We start from the raw sequence: 18,600 nt of genomic DNA, 5'->3' as shown, positions 1-18,600 counted from the left end.
TACGGGCATCTGGAGAAATCCAGCATTTGGGTCTGAATATCCAATCTGATGATTGTAAACGAACCCGCGGAAGTGTGTTCAGTGAGTGTTTGGTGATCACAGAACAGCCAGGAACCCGGGCAGCTCCAAAATCCTCTTAGGACTGGGGTAGGAACCCTTCATTTCTGGGAAGCAATTGCTCCTGCTCTTTGTGCCCTTGTTTTAATATTGGATATTTTTGAGGCTTCCTGGACAAGTTACTGCCCCGTGGTGGAAGAAAGGCATTTGCTGCTGGGCCTGCGTGACGTGGTCCAGCTTGTCTCTTAGCTGCAAGCCGAAGTGGAGACCGATGGCTGGTGGTAGACGTGTCTGGTTGTTTTTCTCTCTCTAACCACCTCTGTGCACCAGAGCTGCCCCAGTCCTCCCCGTTGTCTTCCCGTTTCTTGGCTAAATGGGGAAAGGAAAGCTCCTTGGCCGCTTGCCATGCTGAAACCCCCCACCCCTGATTTATTATCACTGAAACCAGCTGCAGATGTTGGCTGGGCCAGCGCTCTGCTGCCAATTAGGGAGTCTCATGCCGAGATTACTGTGCTGTTCGCCTGGCATTCAGAAGAGAACATGGCTGAAGGGAGCAGGTCTGGGCAATAAAATTGGATTTTAAAAAGATGAAAAATAGGTTTCACCTAGGCAGGTAGTGGCTGGAGCAGCGTTTGGGGGTAGGGGGAGGTTGGGCCAGATTTCAGGGACGTCGTGTGAGTTGCCACTTCTTAGCTCCGTCACTGTGCTAATGAACCCTAAAATTCCACACTGAAACCCACCCAGCCCCGGTGTGCCTGTGCAGTTTGGGGGCTTGGGATTTATCTCGGGTTCACTGAAAGTCTGTTTGAGCTGTTCCTGTGCTTAAAAGAAACTTTTAGTAAGGCCGGCCCGAGCTTTCAGTCGCTGACCGAATCCCAGCTCCCCGCCTGCGTGGGGAAGCGCTCTGGAGAGCCGTGCGTCCGAGTTCGGAAGCCGTTTTGCTGCGCTGCCTGCTGGACCTGGTAACGGCAAGGGAAAACAATTTTCAGGGTGCTATTCTATGAAAAGAGCATTACTTAGGACTAGAGAACAGGGGAGAAGAGGGAGAAACGCAATATGGAAAATGCCTGCGAAGTACCTGCAGGCTCAAGATAGATGTTTTCTTCTGCTGCGATTCCCTTGTTTGTATCAGACTGGTCGCAATCCTAGACCATCTAATTCAAGATTACTCTGATATAAAACATCACCCTGTTTAATCCCCTTATTCTACTGCTGTTACACTTTTGGTCTATGGTCTACAGTTGCAATTTCAACAATGATTTCACAACGCTGCATTTGCGGTGCTCTGCGCGTGGCCGCGTGACCTACGGTATCAAAAAGCCGTTCTGTGCGTATGAGCTTGATGAACGTTGCCAGCTTGGCTTTCCAGTGCCATGTGTAGCGTTGCAGTTTGACAAAGTTAAATACAGCTGAGAACCATGTGAATCAAACTGGGGGGAAAAAAAAATGTCTGAGCGTAGAGTGAAATGAATATATAAAAAAATTGTGGAAGAGTAAAATCTGAGCCAGCCTTATTCATGGCTATCATTAGCACCTGTAATGGTAGGATGCTCCTTTGGAGAAAAGAAATTGTGTCCCTTTAAACCCAAGCAAGGAACCTAATAGTTTCTTTTTCCTTAATGCAGCAGGTTTTTAATCTTGTCTAAAACTCTGCAATTCAGCAAAACAAAACCTGAAAGGTGTTCTGCTACTTACTTTCTCTCACAGACCTTCTTAACATAAGGTTAATAGTTACACTGTGTTCTGATGCTTTCTAAAAATAAATCAATAAATCCAGAAGAACTTAAACATGCCTTTTTCTAAATATTTGCACCTGATGTTGAGCGTTCTTGCCCATCCTTTTATATGCTTGTTATCATTTTGAAGTTAATAGGAAATAAATAGGAAAAATGTTAGGCTATTAGTTTATAACTCTTGCATTTTCAGATCTTGATATTTGATTTTAAAAGTAGCTCAGAGTGACCTACTGGAGTATCGAGTGTTGAGCACTCCAAATGAAATGCAAAAGCTAATCTCAACACTTGACCGATTCGAATAAATTCCTTACATATACAAGCAAGATCAGAGCCCATTAGCAACCAATATTAGATTAAATGAGACTAAACATTACATAGTGTGATTCTACTTCTAAAAGTAGTTTATTATTGCTATAATGCAAAGCACTTCTTCGCTGCCCGTGGGTCGAGTGTTTAGTCTCTGCCAGAGAGCTCCCTCGGTGCGGGGCACAGGATGCCTGAAGGAGGTCCCGCAGTTTCAGGGGCTTATCTGGCGAGCAATCTGATGCAACGGCCCCAGAAGAACAGAGGGATGAAATCTGATAACCAGGTTTTACTCAAACTTAATAGCAACATAAAAGACTTTATTTTCTCTTTTAAGGTTTGAAAAGTATTTCACTATGAAAATGTGGTGTTACGTTACCATAATGCACAAAAGGATTTTGCAAGCAAAGCCTTCAATAAAGTTTCACAGCTACCGTATCCCATGGACAGTTGGGGTTGGTAAAGCGGGACACTTGGGAACTGCTGAAAACACAGGCCTAAAATTAAACCTGGAAAATAAGTTTGGATACTGCTAAGGATTCCCTGCTAACGATGCTTCTCGGAGCTAGCCTGCTCTTTCTGGGCCAGACAGGAGAAGTGTCCTCACCGCTGATGTCTGACACTGTCTTCTGCGGCGGTGGGATGAAGCGAACGATTATGGGTTTTGGCTTTGCTCCGTTTATTGTGAAGCTGAAAATCAATTCCTGGTGTTGGCCAATGGGACAAACGTGGGCTGTTTGAAACACTGTTGTTTTGCTGAGTGGACGGTTGGGCTTGCGGCAGAGTTGCAGAATGCTGGGTGGCTTTTTTCACAGAATCCTGGAATGTTTTGGGTTGGAAGGGACCCCTAGAGGTCATCCAGCCCAACCCCCCTGCAGGGAACAGGGACACCTTTAACCAGATCAGGTTGCTCACAGCCCTGTCCAACATGGTCTTGAATATTTCCAGGGATGGGGCCCCCACCACCTCTCTGGGCAACCCCTGCCAGTGTTTCACCACCTCATGTGCCCCTTCTCTCAAGTGAGACACCATCAAAACGGTCTGTTGAATCTCACGAGGGAATTACGTATTTCTTGGCCAGGTGAGTTTTACCCAGATTTCAGGAAGCCATGAGGAAACATAACGGAAAGGGTTGACACAAACTATCTCCTGTTCTTTTCTGTCCAAATTCTTGGGAGAAAAAAACAAATCCAAAGAACCCGCACACATGCAGCAAAGCCCCAAGCGATCCACGCCTTTATTCGCTCAAGATTTCTGCAGTGTTGTGCTTCCAGGGCACCAGTGGTAACTTGCAATCTGTGATGAAACCTAAGCAAAGCCCACATTACTCTGAGATTTTTTTGCAAACAAAATGTGATGCTCTGGTGCTAGGCAGAAATGTTGCTGAAACCACGACACCAAAATGCTTCATGAAGCTAAGTCAAATTTTCCTGAATTTTTGTTTCAGAAGAAAAATGTAAGCAGAAAGCTGTAGCAGAATAAAGCAGACCGTGTCCGTACTATTATCAAGTGTCACTATGGATTTTCAGTGATTTCTGCTAAAATTTTTACATTTTCTGTAGTACAGAACAAACATATACTGTTAGAAATTTGAAACTGGAGCAATGTTTTGATGTAATAAAATATTTCAGTCAATCCAGGCTTTAAATTACTTAATTGATTATGGTATTTTGGAGTCTTGCTCTTGGCTAAAAAAGCCATGAATTTTAAAACCCCAGAATTCTTTATGAATAGGAACTTCCTCTTCTGCATAGGCCGGATCTTCCCCTCCCGTAAGGTAGTGCAACAGGCTTTCTCTTGGGGGGAATGTGTGGTTCCTACAAAACTACTGTGGGCTCACACCCGCGGGCTCCTCGTGGAAGATGGTCCCAGCCGGCAGCGCTGCCTGTGCCTGGAGTCAGGGCTCCGAGGGGCTGAGCCCCCAAGAGCAGGGGAAATGGCACCAATGTGCATATAGCTAGAGGCGTCCTGGGGGGCAATTGGCCCCAAATCTTGAATTTTTTTTTTTTTTTTTTAAGCTGAGGTGAATTGTCCCATCTGTCTTTCCACAGGCTGGGGAGTGATTTAAGTAGTTTGGTGAGTCGTTCAGCCCAGGCACCCGGGTATCTGGATGCTAACATGTGGTGGGGATGAATTCCTGCTAAGCGGTTTGCGTAGGGTCCAAAGGACATCATCTGCAAAGGAAGGAATGGTCTTGGATCTCCCAAATCCTAGTAAAGTGCCTTAACCATAACATTATTATTTCTTTTGGTAATTTTGTGGTATATGGAAGCATTTTATTAGTATGTGGTTTTGGACAAAACATAAAATATTTGAGCAGACTAACAGCAGTTGCACTTGTGTTTGGTAAAACTGAAGACGATATTTTATTACTCAGCCTTCATGGGTGATTTTAACCTCTCCAGCTTTTAACGGAGAGTAAACTGCAACTTGAACAGTGAATTTGGCAGTGGGTTGGCTTTTACGTTGTCCATGGACCCACCGGGCGTGCGGCTTCCTGCCCGCGTGCGAAGACCCGGTCGTCTGCTCCCGGGGTGATGCTGCCCGGTTGTGCGACCCCATCTGCAGCTGCCACGTTAGATGCAAACCAATAAAACCAACCCTATCATATGCAGAAACAGAGGTTGGGGAGTTAACGGTGAGACTCTTGCCTGCATGGTACAGCAATCTTTCATTTAATAGTGTGCTACATAGTGTCATTTTGCTGTTTAATTGCAGACTGTCAGAATTCATGTTCGTATTTGCAAAGTCAGGATAATTCTCCTTGCAGGATTTGTGCTTCTCAGTCAAAACAGGCCTGATGTTCTTTCACAGCATACAGGTCCATAGCAGGGTAAGATTGGTGGCTGAAAGAAGTGCACCTACCCAAGGCTGTTAACCCAGGCATTATTCTGCTACTAACGGTTCATTTTGGGTAGACTTAGAGGGAGGGGAAAAATGTATTGTAAAACAACATGGAGAAAAATTCCCCCCTAAGGAAGTGCTGGAGCGGCATCCCTTCTAAAGACCAGACTTTGCAAAACTGCCACGGCATCCCTTCTAAAGACCAGACTTAGCAAAACTGTCACTAACGAAAGAGGAGCCAGGAGAAGTTGGTGGGCCAGGCGTGACTGGAACATCTCATCAATGCGCAGGGTTTAATTGAGTTCTTTCACTGCTTATACTGTTTTAATAACATTTGGAGACGTAGAAGCGAAGGCGGTGGCTTCTGTTTCTGATAGATTCCTTTGCACTGAGATTTAATGGATTAGCCAAAATGATGTGAAAAAATGGATCTCTGATTTATGACCTGCAATTTTTCGCTTACTGCAGCATTTTTTCCTCAATCAGTGTTTTCCACCCTGTTAAAGTCTTGTGTGAATAAGTGCTATGTTGTGTTTCTGGATTTGCCCGGAGGGCTCATCAGACGACCCTTTGCCTACAGTCCCCACCAGGCCATTTAAACAGGAAGTTTAATTTTATAGTATTAAAAAAGAGAAAACGGTACTTAATTATCTGGCTGTGAAACAGCAGTACTCTTTCTTAATTTTAGTAGCTAATAAAATGCTGTTCCTGCAGTTAACTACTTCTGGTCCAAATGCACTACAATTTTGGCTATTTGAATAGAATATTTTATGAACTGTTATATATTGCACTACAGTTTTTAAACTCCACTATGACATATTTCTCTCAAGATTTATTAGCATTTTTTATTTAAAACAATATATTAAAGAGAGGAGAAAGAGTAATCTTAGCTAAAATTCAAATATTAGAAAAACATAACGTAGACCAAATCTTTTCATTTCACTCCCCCCCCCCCCCGCCCCCTTCTCCTCTCCCACTGTTGCTATAAAAAAGTTTTTTGGAACAACAACCCACACCTGCATCATTAATTCAATATGTCTTCCAACATGACTCAAATCATAGTATCAGTTTCAGGGGCCATTTGCTACTTAAATGACTTTATGAAAACAGAACAATGAACTACCCCTGTGCAGTCCTTACTTTAACTCTGGGTAAAATAAACTTCAAGATCTTTTATATCCCAGTCCACTCACTTCTTTACTAACAGTTGCCGTTCTGCTTCTTTACCCCCTAAGCAAACAGCCCCTCGTTAAGCGGGATGTCTGTTGTGCTGCAACTCTCTTGGTAAACTTAGGAATGCCTGGAGCATGGGTAGCGTGGCTGCATCGAGACAGAAGCCTGTCTGGAGGTTTTCTAAATTGGAAATTTTTGGGGGGAAAAAGCCTTTTGTCCCAGTCAGTGTTGCTGGGGGTTTCCAGTCCCTCGGCACGATCAGGGAAACCAAGTCTGGATTTCAGGCTGAAATGCCATGCAAGGACAGGACCCCCAGCCTGGGGTTCAACCGGAGGAGCTCATGTCTGTGCGGTGGCAATGAAAGCGATGTTCCTGCAGGGTTTGCTGCCTCCTGGTGAGGAGGACGTGGTCGCCCCTTCTCAGTTGGCATCATGTAACGACCTGGGGTTTGATCTGGGAAAGCATCGGAGTGCAGGGAAAGCAACAGGGTTAATCATGTGCTGAAAGCAACACGCGTGTTCTGGACTGGGGCCTCTGTGTGAGCCAGGCTCCGAGGAAAGATGCTTCCTGCTCACATTGATAAGGCTATGATTTCTTTTTTTTTTTTTTTCCCCCCAATCCAAGGTGCTGATGAAGGAATGGTACATGTGCAAGGCAGGTTTAATGGCTGCATTGGTTCCATCATTGCCCACAGAGGGGGTGGAGGCCCCATCCCTGGGAACATTCCAGGCCAGGTTGGACGGGGCTGTGAGCAACCTGATCTGGTTCAAGGTGTCCCTGCTCCTGCAGGGGGGTTGGGCTGGGTGACCTCTAGGGGTCCCTTCCCACCCAAAACATTCTGTGATTCTATGATTGCGATGGCCTGTGTTTTCCTCTGCTTGCCACTGGAAAGTCGTTTGCTGCTTAGGTCTTGGGTGGGAGAGGGGCCTCTCTGAAAGCTGGTGCTGATCGTCTCCAGTAATAACTGCTGTTTCTGTGGAGTCTAGTCCAATTGTAGCCGCTGATTCTAATGGAAATAGCTCTCATTTCAAGGGTGCATATTCTTCATGCAGGGTGGTAGGGGAGTCAACAGGTAGGAGAGCCACCAGAGCTCTCATTTCAAGGGTGCATATTCTTCATGCAGCATATTCTTCAGTCAGTTGTGCCAACTTTTTGGGTGCCCTGAACTTCCTTTGCCGAGGCTGGAGGGGAGGACTGGCCTGGCTGAGGCAGATAGTCCTCGAAAACAGGCTTTGAAAGGGGAAAACAGGAATGATCTCTTAATGTTCTGGAAATGCACAGGTTACGAGGAAGACTCTCTGTCATTTAAAATCATTAAACCTAACTCTTCTTTGATTTAAGTTTACCCACACCCATGTGTTATACCTCAAAGAAGAACTTGGCCAAATACTTAGCCTGTGACCTGGGTATTTTATTCAGCTTTAAATATTGGCTGCTCATAATGAAAATGCGGTGGTTGTGGGAGTGACTCTTACAAAGCACATGTAAGCAGCAGCTTCATGCATGTGCTGCTCTTTGTTTAAGCAAATATTAATAACATCAATTTTTAATGAGCCTCATCATTCTGAGGGCTCCCACGTGGCCTGTGCTAGTCCTCCTCCTGAAATTTTTCCAAACTTATTCATGTAGTTCTCAAGTGCCTTCTGAGACACTAACATGCCAAAGTTCTCAGAGGTCCCACTACCGTACTGGGGCCATTCATCTTTCCAGTTAACATTAACTGCAACCCAATTTCGGTGATGCAGCAGCACGTGGAAACCCTGCAGGCACTGACTCCTACCACAGGCTGTTGAACAGAGGAGTGCTGTTAGCTCTGCTTTACCAGCTACGACTGAGGTTGTAGGGACCATGGTGGTGAAAGCAAATGGGTGAGAAATCTGCTGCAAATTATGGTATGCACATATGCAGTCAGATGCTTAAACGCATGTGACAAACTCAGGCTGGGGAGCTTGCCAAATGATGCTCAGGAAGGAACAGAGCAGGACCGTGGTCTTCAGCGATGCAGGTTTATGCTTGTCATGACTTCCTGTCAAGTCCTGCGTTATGTCCTTATTCCAGGCCAGTTTGCTTCCTCTTAGTGGACAAAGAATTGCGCATTCAGCGTGCAAAAGCCACGTGGTCCCTACCATCCTTTCATGAGACCGTGACTTTCCAGTAAGATATTCTAGCTGCAGGTCTTTAGCCTTTCCCATGCCTGGACCGCATCATTGTTCCCCTTACCACCTCTTATCAGGTACAATCTCTTTAACTTCAGCAAGGTCCTCCTTGAGTTGTACACAGGTAAATGAGGGTCCCTGGGTGCCCTGTCTGGTGGAGAAGAAATTCAGACTAGATGGCACAGCCCACACAATTCCTTGTGAGTCCGGTCGCTTATGAAGGAAATTATCATTTGTTTGCATAAGGGATAATACCCTAGTGAGCATCTGCTTAATCTTAGCTGTCACTTAGCAATAGAGGATATGCAATTCATGCTGCCTCCCACTATATGTAGCAGCAACCAGTTAAAAAGGAAACTGTTGTCATCAATTTATGTCAATGCTTTAGAGAAAGCATCCTTCACGACCGTGTTTCCATAATTTAGTTGTGTGTAGCTAGTTAATTTGCAGGCTTTAAGAGACTCAAACAGCTATCAATATTAGCCTTACAAGCAGATAGTACGCCAGCAAAAATAAATGAGGTTATAATTAATATACGGCGCAGTCTGTTAGAAAGCATGCCGTACTGGCGTTCCCTTCCTCGCCCGTGCTCTTTCGTGTATACGCCTAGAGGAAATGCGTCCAGCAGTCTCCAGCACTGCAAAAGCCTTTCTTTCTGTTGGCGATGCAGCCTCCACGCTGCCCATCTCGTATCCCAAATCCAGCTATGAATTGCTTGGGGGGGAGGGGGAAGCTGCCTATTCAGTTGCAAAAAGCTGCTGCTTATTATATCCATTCTGGTTTAGTCACCCCTAATATAGACATATCTAAAAATCTTCCCAGATCTATTTTGAGGGCTGTCTGAACACAAAAATATTTCTTTGATGACAAAAAGTGTCTTGTTGGTACATTTAAGAGTCTTCAAAGGCTAATTTGGGACGGGATGGGATCCAAGTTTCTGAAGAGCAAAGGCATTGGGGAAGACAGTTTTATACAATCTGTAGCAGGGAGGGCGACGAGGAAGTTTGTCAGGTTAAAAAAAAAAAAACAACGAAACAAAAAAAACCACCACCAATTCTGGTGGAAACTGGGAAAAATCTACTGAAGATCATAAAGTAATGGAAATCAGAGTAATGGGATTCAAAAATGGGAGTAACATCTGAAACATAGAAAGGTACTAAAAATGGTTTACATTTAGCAGCGGAACTGCTTGTCGTCTGTGCAATAGTTGCCTTGAATTCTAGGGCTAGAATTCGGAGTTGTGAGGAAATGTGTCAATCAGGGAAGGCTTCAGAAAATGTCTCTGTGGGCCAAGGTAACAGCAGATAACGGTCTGCAGAAAATCACGGGCAGCCCTAAACTGGCAGCTCGAGATTAAGTAATGAATGAAACAAAGCCAGAGACTCCAACAAAAGAAATCGCTCCTTGAGTGCTTCAAGAGTCTCTTGGCCAAGGGTGTTGAGAGGAGCTGATAGATGGAAGGGAATGGAAGCAGAGATCACGGCCTTGTCAGCTGGCGTATGGGGAGCATTACCAACCCTCTGCACAGTGGTCTTCTCTCTGCAAGCACACAGTAAACCCAGCAAAGTTTGAGGTTGTGCAGCAAGCATTAGCTGTCTTTTTGATCCAAACGATAGGATGGCAAACTGAACTTGTTCGCAGGCGAATGGAAGCCTTTAAGCACCGGGGTAGCATTAATCGATTTCAGAGGAGTGGAGTAAAGAGCATGATGTTAATTGGTAATGGCTGGACTTCATTAATTTTAGACAAAATGCCTGAGACGCCATGTAAATTGTTAGTATTAACTGTTGCAGTGGTGGTTGCTTAACTTAAGGGCATAGGATGAGGAAGTCTGGCTAAGGCGCAACCTGATATTAGATGCTAGACGATAAAAATCATGCACATCCTGTGGGGCGGGGGGGCTGTTCTTGGTTCTTCCAGCTGGGCTGGGCTGTGTGAAGACCATAGACACATCCTAGCACCTCGGGGGGGGATTCCTATCCATTATCTGAATAATACTGGGAAGAAAGAAGTTTAATAGACATGCAACTAGAATGGAAGGTATGCAAAATTGGCTATACTGAAGTAGGTTGTTGAGCCCCTTGTATGACTCTACTGGAAAAAAAAAAAGCAAGCACAAAATCCAAAAGCTGGTCAAGTATTGCTGTACACCAAACTTGACTGAAATTTCAACAAAAAAACTTCACTTGGGCTTCTGAAATCAGACCTTGACTTTATGAGCAAGTTCTGGTAAGATGTGGTAGAGATGATTCTTGCTGAGAAATCAAAAACTTTCTGGTTGGGTTTTTTTTTACTCATAACTGCCTATAGTGAACAGAGTCTCTATGCTGGAAGGCCTGGAGTGAGAGAATTAAACTCAGCTCTGTAGTTCCAGCCTTGGCTCTCCCTGTCTATTATCTCCCATCCTCCTCGCTTCTCCTTTCCTAGAGCCTAAAGCTGCACCACCGGCCAGGTGAAAGGCAAGATAATATCACTTCTCTGCTTCAACATTCCCAAATCCTCCCATCGGTTCTAAAGAAAAGGCCCTAAAGAATTTGTCATGTGCCATCTTATTCTGTGTAATAGCGGTATTACAGTAACTTAAGGCCTGCGGTGAGCCCCTGGTCTATGAAAACCCTTTCCATCAGTGTGGATGTGATGCTGAGACTTAGGCATTGATTCATCCAGAAGGAATGGTGCATGCAGGAAGCATTAGAAAAGTTCAGGACAGGCATTTGGCAAAATATTAAACGATACGATCCTAACGAGCCTTTCAGTGTTAATATGTTAATAGGAGAAAAAGGTCTCCAGTCCTCCCAGATTTACTTTGTCTCCATGCCATAGAAAGCAGCACACCTTTTAAGAGCAAGAGGCCTCTGTGTAAGGAAGAGCTTAACTCCAGTGACTCCTTTGGGTTTGGACTCCTTGTAATTTTTGTATGAAGATAATGCACCATTAAGTAATGCACCGGCCGGTCGCAGGCTGATTGCTTGCTGCTATTTCAGACGTCTATCAGTGCTAAGCAGCCATTAGTATTTACCCACCTGAACCTTATCACTACGTGCACTTAGTAGCCCGGATTCATTTGCCATTATGTAGATTTCTTTTCTTTTTTTTTTTGGTTGACACGCTCATTCTTTAAAGACAACAACCCAAATAAGCCTATTATAGCTGTGAGCTTGCCAGTGGTCCCTGCTAAGCAGGCTGAAATCAGAATGTTTGCGCTTCGAATTTCCTCAATTGGTCCTTTTCCATTATTCAACCTGGATTGCTTCTGTTCACCGCCCTTGTCCACTGCATTAACTGTCTATTACCGTGTTTACTGTGGTCGCGTTAAATGCCAGCTTATGAATGTCAATTTGTTCTCCAATTAGCTATGCCTTATTGACTTGCCCTTAGACTTTCAAACATAAGCTTTCTGAAGTGCCTATCACTATAAAACTGATTTGTTTAATTTTTTAAAGGGATATAACTTTAATGTGTCCTTTTATTTTACTGTTATCTTGGTTACCCATGTTTAAAGTCTGTTTATGGAGCGGGGTTTATTCTAATAGCTTCATATCTGTGTTAATATTTTGTGACAGTTTATGTACTTAACTAGTGCAGAGGATGCATTAATTCTCTTCTCCTGGATGTGCCGTACTAGCAGGAACCTGTTAAAGATACAAAGATTGCCCAGAGGTCTGAAGGGTGAATGCGAATGTGTTTTGTGGAAGAAAAATTAAGAAATCCATTTTACTTGGGTGTCTCTCAGATATTTCCTCTGCCACGTGCAGGAAGGGAGGCAACTGGTGGTGGGCCTGAGAATGCTTCGGGGGAAGAAGGCACAGAAAGCACGAGCTCTTGGCTCCGCAGAGCAGGCAAACGCACGCGGTCCTGTCCCTTCCGCAGCCGTACCCAAGGGCAGGACCAACCCGTTCCCCTGGGAAGTTCTGAATTAAGAAAAGAGCAATTGCATCATGAAGCAAACGTGCTCCTTCCTCTGCCCGACCAGGTGCAGGGTGGGTCCTGTAAGATGAAGAATATGCTGTAGAGTTGTACGGAGTTCGAAGTCCCCAGCATCTCGGGGTGCGTTCATGGTCTGAGACACCTCGGGCATAACCATGGTCTGTGCGCCGCTGTCCCGGGCCCTTCGCCGTGCCAAGAGGGAGGGGTGTGCTAGCTCAGGAAGGAGCTGACTTAGCGTATGGCTCTTGGACCAGTTTGCATCCACCTGGTGGGAAGCAGAGGCAGCGTGAGCCTGCGTCCCCCCACGGGGGACCATGTCAGCAGGGTGGCAGGCGCTGCCGCCTCCTCGGTGGCTGGCTGGCAGTGCCAAGAGAGGCTTTTGCTTTTGTAGATCTATCTGTGGCAAGGTGTTTTCCTAATCGGAGGCCCTAAATTCCTATGAGGAAAGGCTGAGAAAGTTGGGCTTGTTCAGCCTGAAGAAGAGAAGACTGAGAGGGGACCTCATCAACACGTACAAATATCTTAAGGGTGGAAGTCACGAGGACGGAGCCAGACTCTTTGCAGTGGTGCCCAGCTCCAGGACAAGGGGCAATGGGTACAAACTGAAACATAAGAGGTTTCAGTTGAATATGAGGAAAAACTTCTTTACTCTGAGGGTGCCCCAGCCCCGGCCCAGGCCGCCCCGGGGGGGAGAACCTGCTTGGGCAGGGGGAGTTGGACTGGGTGATCTCCTGAGGTCCCTTCCAACCCTTGCCATTCTGGGATTCTGTGTGTATCCCTCGCTTAGTCTTTCGGACTGTCTGTAAGTGACCTCCTGTGTGGCCACCAGCAAACACCAAATGAATGTCTTCATTGCAACAAAACAGCAACTGTCCCCGAGCTGTAGGAGACGTTTTCTCCTATAGGAATCAGCAATATGGTGGGCTTTCCCCCTCTGTGTACGTTGGTAACTGGAGGGACCTCGGTGCTGAGAGCGCGGTGCGTGTGTCTGCCACGATCATGGCTGCAACAGCCCGATGGAAAGCAGAGAGCAGGCTCCGGGCAGCCTGAACTAAGGGTTAAACCCCAGGCAACCTGGTTCCTGCCTTCTCTCGGGTTTCTCATAAGTCTGCTTTGGACATCTCCGGCAATTATCTCAGTGCTGAATGCACCTAGGAGCAGTGCTTGGCTTGGACTTGCTGTTTGAGCGTTTACTGGGAATTATCTGCCACGAGACAGAGACAATAACACACTGGCACAAATGGTTTATTTTTCTTTCTCCACTCGTAACTTCAAACATCCTTTTCTGCCTTTGCTCTCCTACTTTCAACTAGGAAAGGGTCCCTTTCATTTAGAAAATAACTCCAGAAGAGGTGACACTGGTAACGTTTTATCCTGAGCTCTTGTGGCTGTCCAAAGATTGTTTAATTGTCGGATTTAAAGGCTGTTGACTGGAAATTCAGAAGTGTTTAAAAAAAAAACACTCCCTCCCAGGGAGGTTGTGGGGTCTCCTTCTCTGGAGATATCCAAAGCCCGCCTGGATGAAGTCCTGTGTAGAATGCTCTAGGAGAGCCTGCTTTAGCAGGGGGGTTGGACTAGATGATCTCCCGAGGTCCCTTCCAACCCTTGCGATTCTGTGATTGATTCCGTGAAAAAAGCCATGAAATTTTTGTGCAGAGCTCTTGGGAGGAGGAGGAAATTCAGTTTTTCTATCTGTCTTAGACTTGGTTCCTGACACCTTAAAGAAACTAGGCCCTAGTTATCCTAGGTAGCACCTCTGTGCTGGTGGGAGGCTGCGGGTGTTCGGGTGTCTGAGCGACTTCACTGACCCTCACTGTACCCTCAGCAGCACGGGGCGGTGGCTGGGGAAGCAGAGTTTGAGGGATTCACAACTGTGAAACTGCTGCTTGCCATGTTTAGGCTGTTACCTGTGGCCCCCGTGCCATTAAATGCAGTGAGCTACATTTAGCCATCGGATTTTAATCGCCATCGACTGCTGGGAGTCAAGCATGATGAAATATATAGGCTGAATTAGACTTTTAATGTTTCTAGTCTTTCATTTCGTCCTCTCTACAGCAGCTTGTCTTCACATTTTGCCAACTATTTCTCTTGTACTACATCTTTCCAAAAAAGCCTGTACAGTTTGGTTCACTGGTCCCCCTAGCACCCCAAATACCAATTTCACTGGTTGGTACATACATGCCAGGTCCCTTCTGATCGATTGTGTCAGTGCTGCTACTGAGAAAAGAAACACAAATCCAGGTTCAATTCAAGTCAATCGGGCCAAGACTTCCCCTCTTGTGGTATCTGAATCCACTCTCTGAAAATACCGCATCTCTGAAAGTCATCCCTGGGGCTGAGTTTTTGCTTTCATTCTTAAGCAAACCACCCGAAAAGTTACTTAGACTTTCTGAAAAGATATCTCTGGGACAAAAGCATAAAGAACTCTTAGGAAGGAAGAAAACCGATGGCTGTGAAGGGGTTTTGCTGCTTTTTTATGAGGAGAACTGCATAAGACAAGTGGTTTTTGGCATAGAGCAGTGTCAATAAATGGGTTTTGCAGTTATCTAAATGCTTTAGCTGTGCTTGGGCGTTTAATCTCTTGTAAAAGCTGTTTATTGCCTTCTGTACTGCTCTGCAAGGCACATTATCCCTTAAGTATATGAATGACACAATTAGTCCTCTTAGAGACTTACCAAAATACTGTTGATTAAAGGTCAAGCATAAAAATTCAGATGCTACTCGCCGTAATTAAGAAAACCAGCCCTCCTGCATAAAGCTCAGTATCAGTAGTGGAGGGAAATCGTAGCGATGGGAAGAATCAAATGGATGCGGTTCTGTGGTGCGGATAAATGCCTTGTGACCATGTTTGGTTTCTAGGTAACAAATTGAAATCACAAAAGGTGTTCATAAAAGTCCATTTGACTATTAGTGATCTTCTCAAAACAGATTGTTAACTTCAATACGCTGTAAAGTGTAAGTGGCATTTATAGGTGGCATCACAAATAACAGGCAATCAAACCTCATTAACACTGTAGTTTATAATTGCAGATTACTGTAATTTGTGAAGTATTCAGGATTTTGCAAGGGTATTATTTCTACCATTGGGAGCTAATGAACAGTGGTAGAAATTTACTGTAAGTTTAGTCTTGTATTCTTCTTTAGAAAACAATTGACACTAAATAAAGACTTCAGCCTTTGGTTTGTAATCAGGAAACAACCTTAACAAGTGTTACACTGAATTTTGTTTGTGGGGGAACCCAGACCTTTCAAGTAAATGGATGCTCACCTACGCTCACCTGGTTTTAATCCCTCCTTTTGCAAGGGAAGACATGGAAAGTAATCACAGAGGACGTCAGCAGTTCACGTCCGTCCTTTGGACAACTTCTTTAATTTAATGAAGAGAACTCATTTGGGCTTGTTCCTTTATTTTCCATTTTTTAATGGTAGGCAGCAAGATAAATCCTTTCTTATAACCGTTCTTTGTGATGGCAACAAACTTGGGCGGGTCAGATGGCCTTCTGATAACTATTCAACTGCTGGGTATGCATCCAAATCTAAAGTGTTTGAGGTTAGCCCTGCATCCATTTGCTTTCAAGTAACACTTGATCGGTACAATAAAATGTGTGACACATCCTTGCTATAAATTAGGAAGGCATCCTAACCTTCCACAAAGGTTAGAGCTGAGTTACTCCAAGTTTTAAGGATGTTCGTAATTAGGGGCTTGAATTTACTTTGTATAGTCTTTAAGGGGAAGTGTGAATTTAGGTCTTCTGAACTGTTAAATAACTGGGGTGTGCGCACTTATGCCTTGCTGCTGCTGGAAAAGCTTCCCTCCAAATGGAAAAACAGCTGAAGTTTTTTGTCCATGGTTCCATTCTTTAGCACCAACGGTTGCTTTAATTTAGTCTGGTCATAATTGCTGAGGTAGATGAAACTTGTAATCACGTTGACCCAATTATCATACAGCACACACTGTTTCCCTACCCTGGCGCCTTCATAGCTCCTGTCATCCCAGAACCAGCTCTGCCACAGTTACTAATGCAATTCGATCTGCAGGGCTGCCTTTGCCTGGTTTTTTGGTAAGCCTCTCTGTCCCCTCATCCCTGAGAATGCCTGACTGATGGATTTAATTCTTCTGCAAACCCTCTCCTAAAGTTAAAAATCATTTTTCCAAACAAGGCTGACTGTCTGCTGAACTCCCAGGTCAAATCAAAGGGGAGCAGCCACGGCGGGCGAATCGAAGGGACCTCTTCAAAGGAAGCAGAATAGCAGAGGGAAAATACACTCTAGCAGTGGGCAAATATCAGAGGATGCTGACAATCATCCGCATAGTCAGGGCACAGGCCAACTATTTCAAAGGTAAAGACATGTTATACCAATCAGATTGATTTGCAGGATTGCTGGGTTTGGGCAAGCACAAATGTACTCGGCTGGGTTCAGGCTTGGGAGTCATTGGAGAACAGGACGGGGACTGCCCGAGCATCCTGCCAGGCTTCCAGACCAGAAGAGATTCAGGCTTCGGTGTCTGCCACCAACAGTAGCTGCTGCAAGGGTGAGCAATCCTACAAAAAAAACCCAGTAGCATCTGTGTGCTTTCATCTCACATGCCGGAGGATAGCCTGCAATTGCTTGGGATTTTTTTCTGTACAGCAACGACATTAAAAGATGTACAAGCTTTATTTTTTGACTGCGTTCATGGTTCACAGGCAGAAACAAAAATGCATTTTGAAGTCCTTCAGCCAAAAATACGTCAATTTGCAAAGCAAAAAATAGCAGTCGCTGATATTCCTGACAGATCTAGTTTTGCTAATTTTAGGAGAGATCCCTAAAGGTGAGCTGGGAAGGATGTCATATCTGACTCTTATCTTTGAATCCCATATACTTATGTTTATTAAAATCAATATAATCCATTAGCCTACATTGTTTCCATTTTTAATAATCTATTGATATATTGCCTGGGCTTTTACGGGACTAAACAAATTTCCTCTTTATGTGCCCTGTAATAGCCGGAGGTCAGGCTGGTTGAGAGCAGTTGCTGTATATAAATGTTTATTTACTGCCTGACTACTGATTGAGAACATATCTGGTCCACAGGCTTCAGATGGCTTTTAAACTAGAGATTTATGGCTTACTTCCTGTTTTCCAGACATCGTACACCATTTTTAAAGTAATGAATGCAAGGTATTGTGAAAATAATAGCCAGGGATTGCCCCAAACTCCGCGTTTGAGAACATGGACTACCAGGACCTCCGTTATTTCATCGTTCATTTGTTTTCTGTTGGATGGGTTTGCCTATGTTTAGACACTCTGCTGTGTCATTTTCCTTCATGCCAGTACGGTTTTTTTGGTCTGGAGTTGCCCTCCCGGAGTAGCTGAAGGGCCAGCCTCAGCCGCTCGGCGACCAAGGCAAGTTGGAAATCCGTGATGAGGAACCTGACTTCTAGCAGCTTCTCTTCTGTTAGCCCCCAGTTCAGCAAAGCGTTTACACTTAGGCTTGGCTTTAAGCATGAGTCCAGGTCCCTTCTTTGTGTGGTTTCTTGCCTTTTTGCTTCCAGTGTCTTGCAGAACGTGCTTATTTTTAAGTCCCTAAAAATAACTATCAGAACAGGCTTGTTTGGCTCGGGGCTCTGTTTATGTATTTTTTGGAAGCCACATTACATGACACATCAATTAACCAGGCTTGTCTGAGTCCCGTATCCCCCGTGGGACATGCATCTGCTTCATCTGTTAAATGTTAAACATGCTCTAGTCTTTACCCCTGCCACTTAAAGCTGTATCCGAAGTAATGAGTGCCAAGGCTTTTTTTTTTTCCAAAAGCATGAACACCCATTTACCAGCAAAACGCGAATCGCTGCTTTGCCCCTACTGTTATGAGACAAGGAAATCACGTTTTTCATTATATTATTGTGATAAAAGCACTTACTAATGTAGCGTCTTAAATTGATGACAGCAAACAAATAGCTGATGTTGCTGCATAGCTGTGACGATAGGGCGTTTGTAATCGGCAGTTTGCAAAGTCCTTGGGCTCAGACTGGTATCTGCAGCATGGCCATAGTCAGAGAATTTCAGTTACGAATAATAATTTCATACCAGAAAATTTGCCATCATTTAGGACGTTCTTGCCTCACAGGGATTCTTCCACGTGTAAATCCCAATACTCTAAATTTCTTGGCAGCAAATTGGATGGGAGTACAAGAGCAATTGCCTGTAATTGTCCCCTGGGGATGGGATCATTTATTTATTTGTTTTTACAGTTTTCATTCACCCAGTGAATATCGCTTCCCTCTGGACATAATGTGGTTTAGAATCATCATTGTAAAGATGTTTTACATCCTTATGGAAATCTGTTGATTTGAGGGTCCAACTATAGCTCGCAGGAGGCAGCAATTTAAATCGGTGAACCAGCAGTGGCTCTGCTGCTG

This window comes from Egretta garzetta, unplaced genomic scaffold (genome assembly GCF_000687185.1).
Source record: "Egretta garzetta isolate BGI_Z169 unplaced genomic scaffold, ASM68718v1 scaffold61, whole genome shotgun sequence".
Taxonomy (NCBI): Eukaryota; Metazoa; Chordata; class Aves; order Pelecaniformes; family Ardeidae; genus Egretta; species Egretta garzetta.
This window is presented reverse-complemented; position numbering follows the sequence as displayed.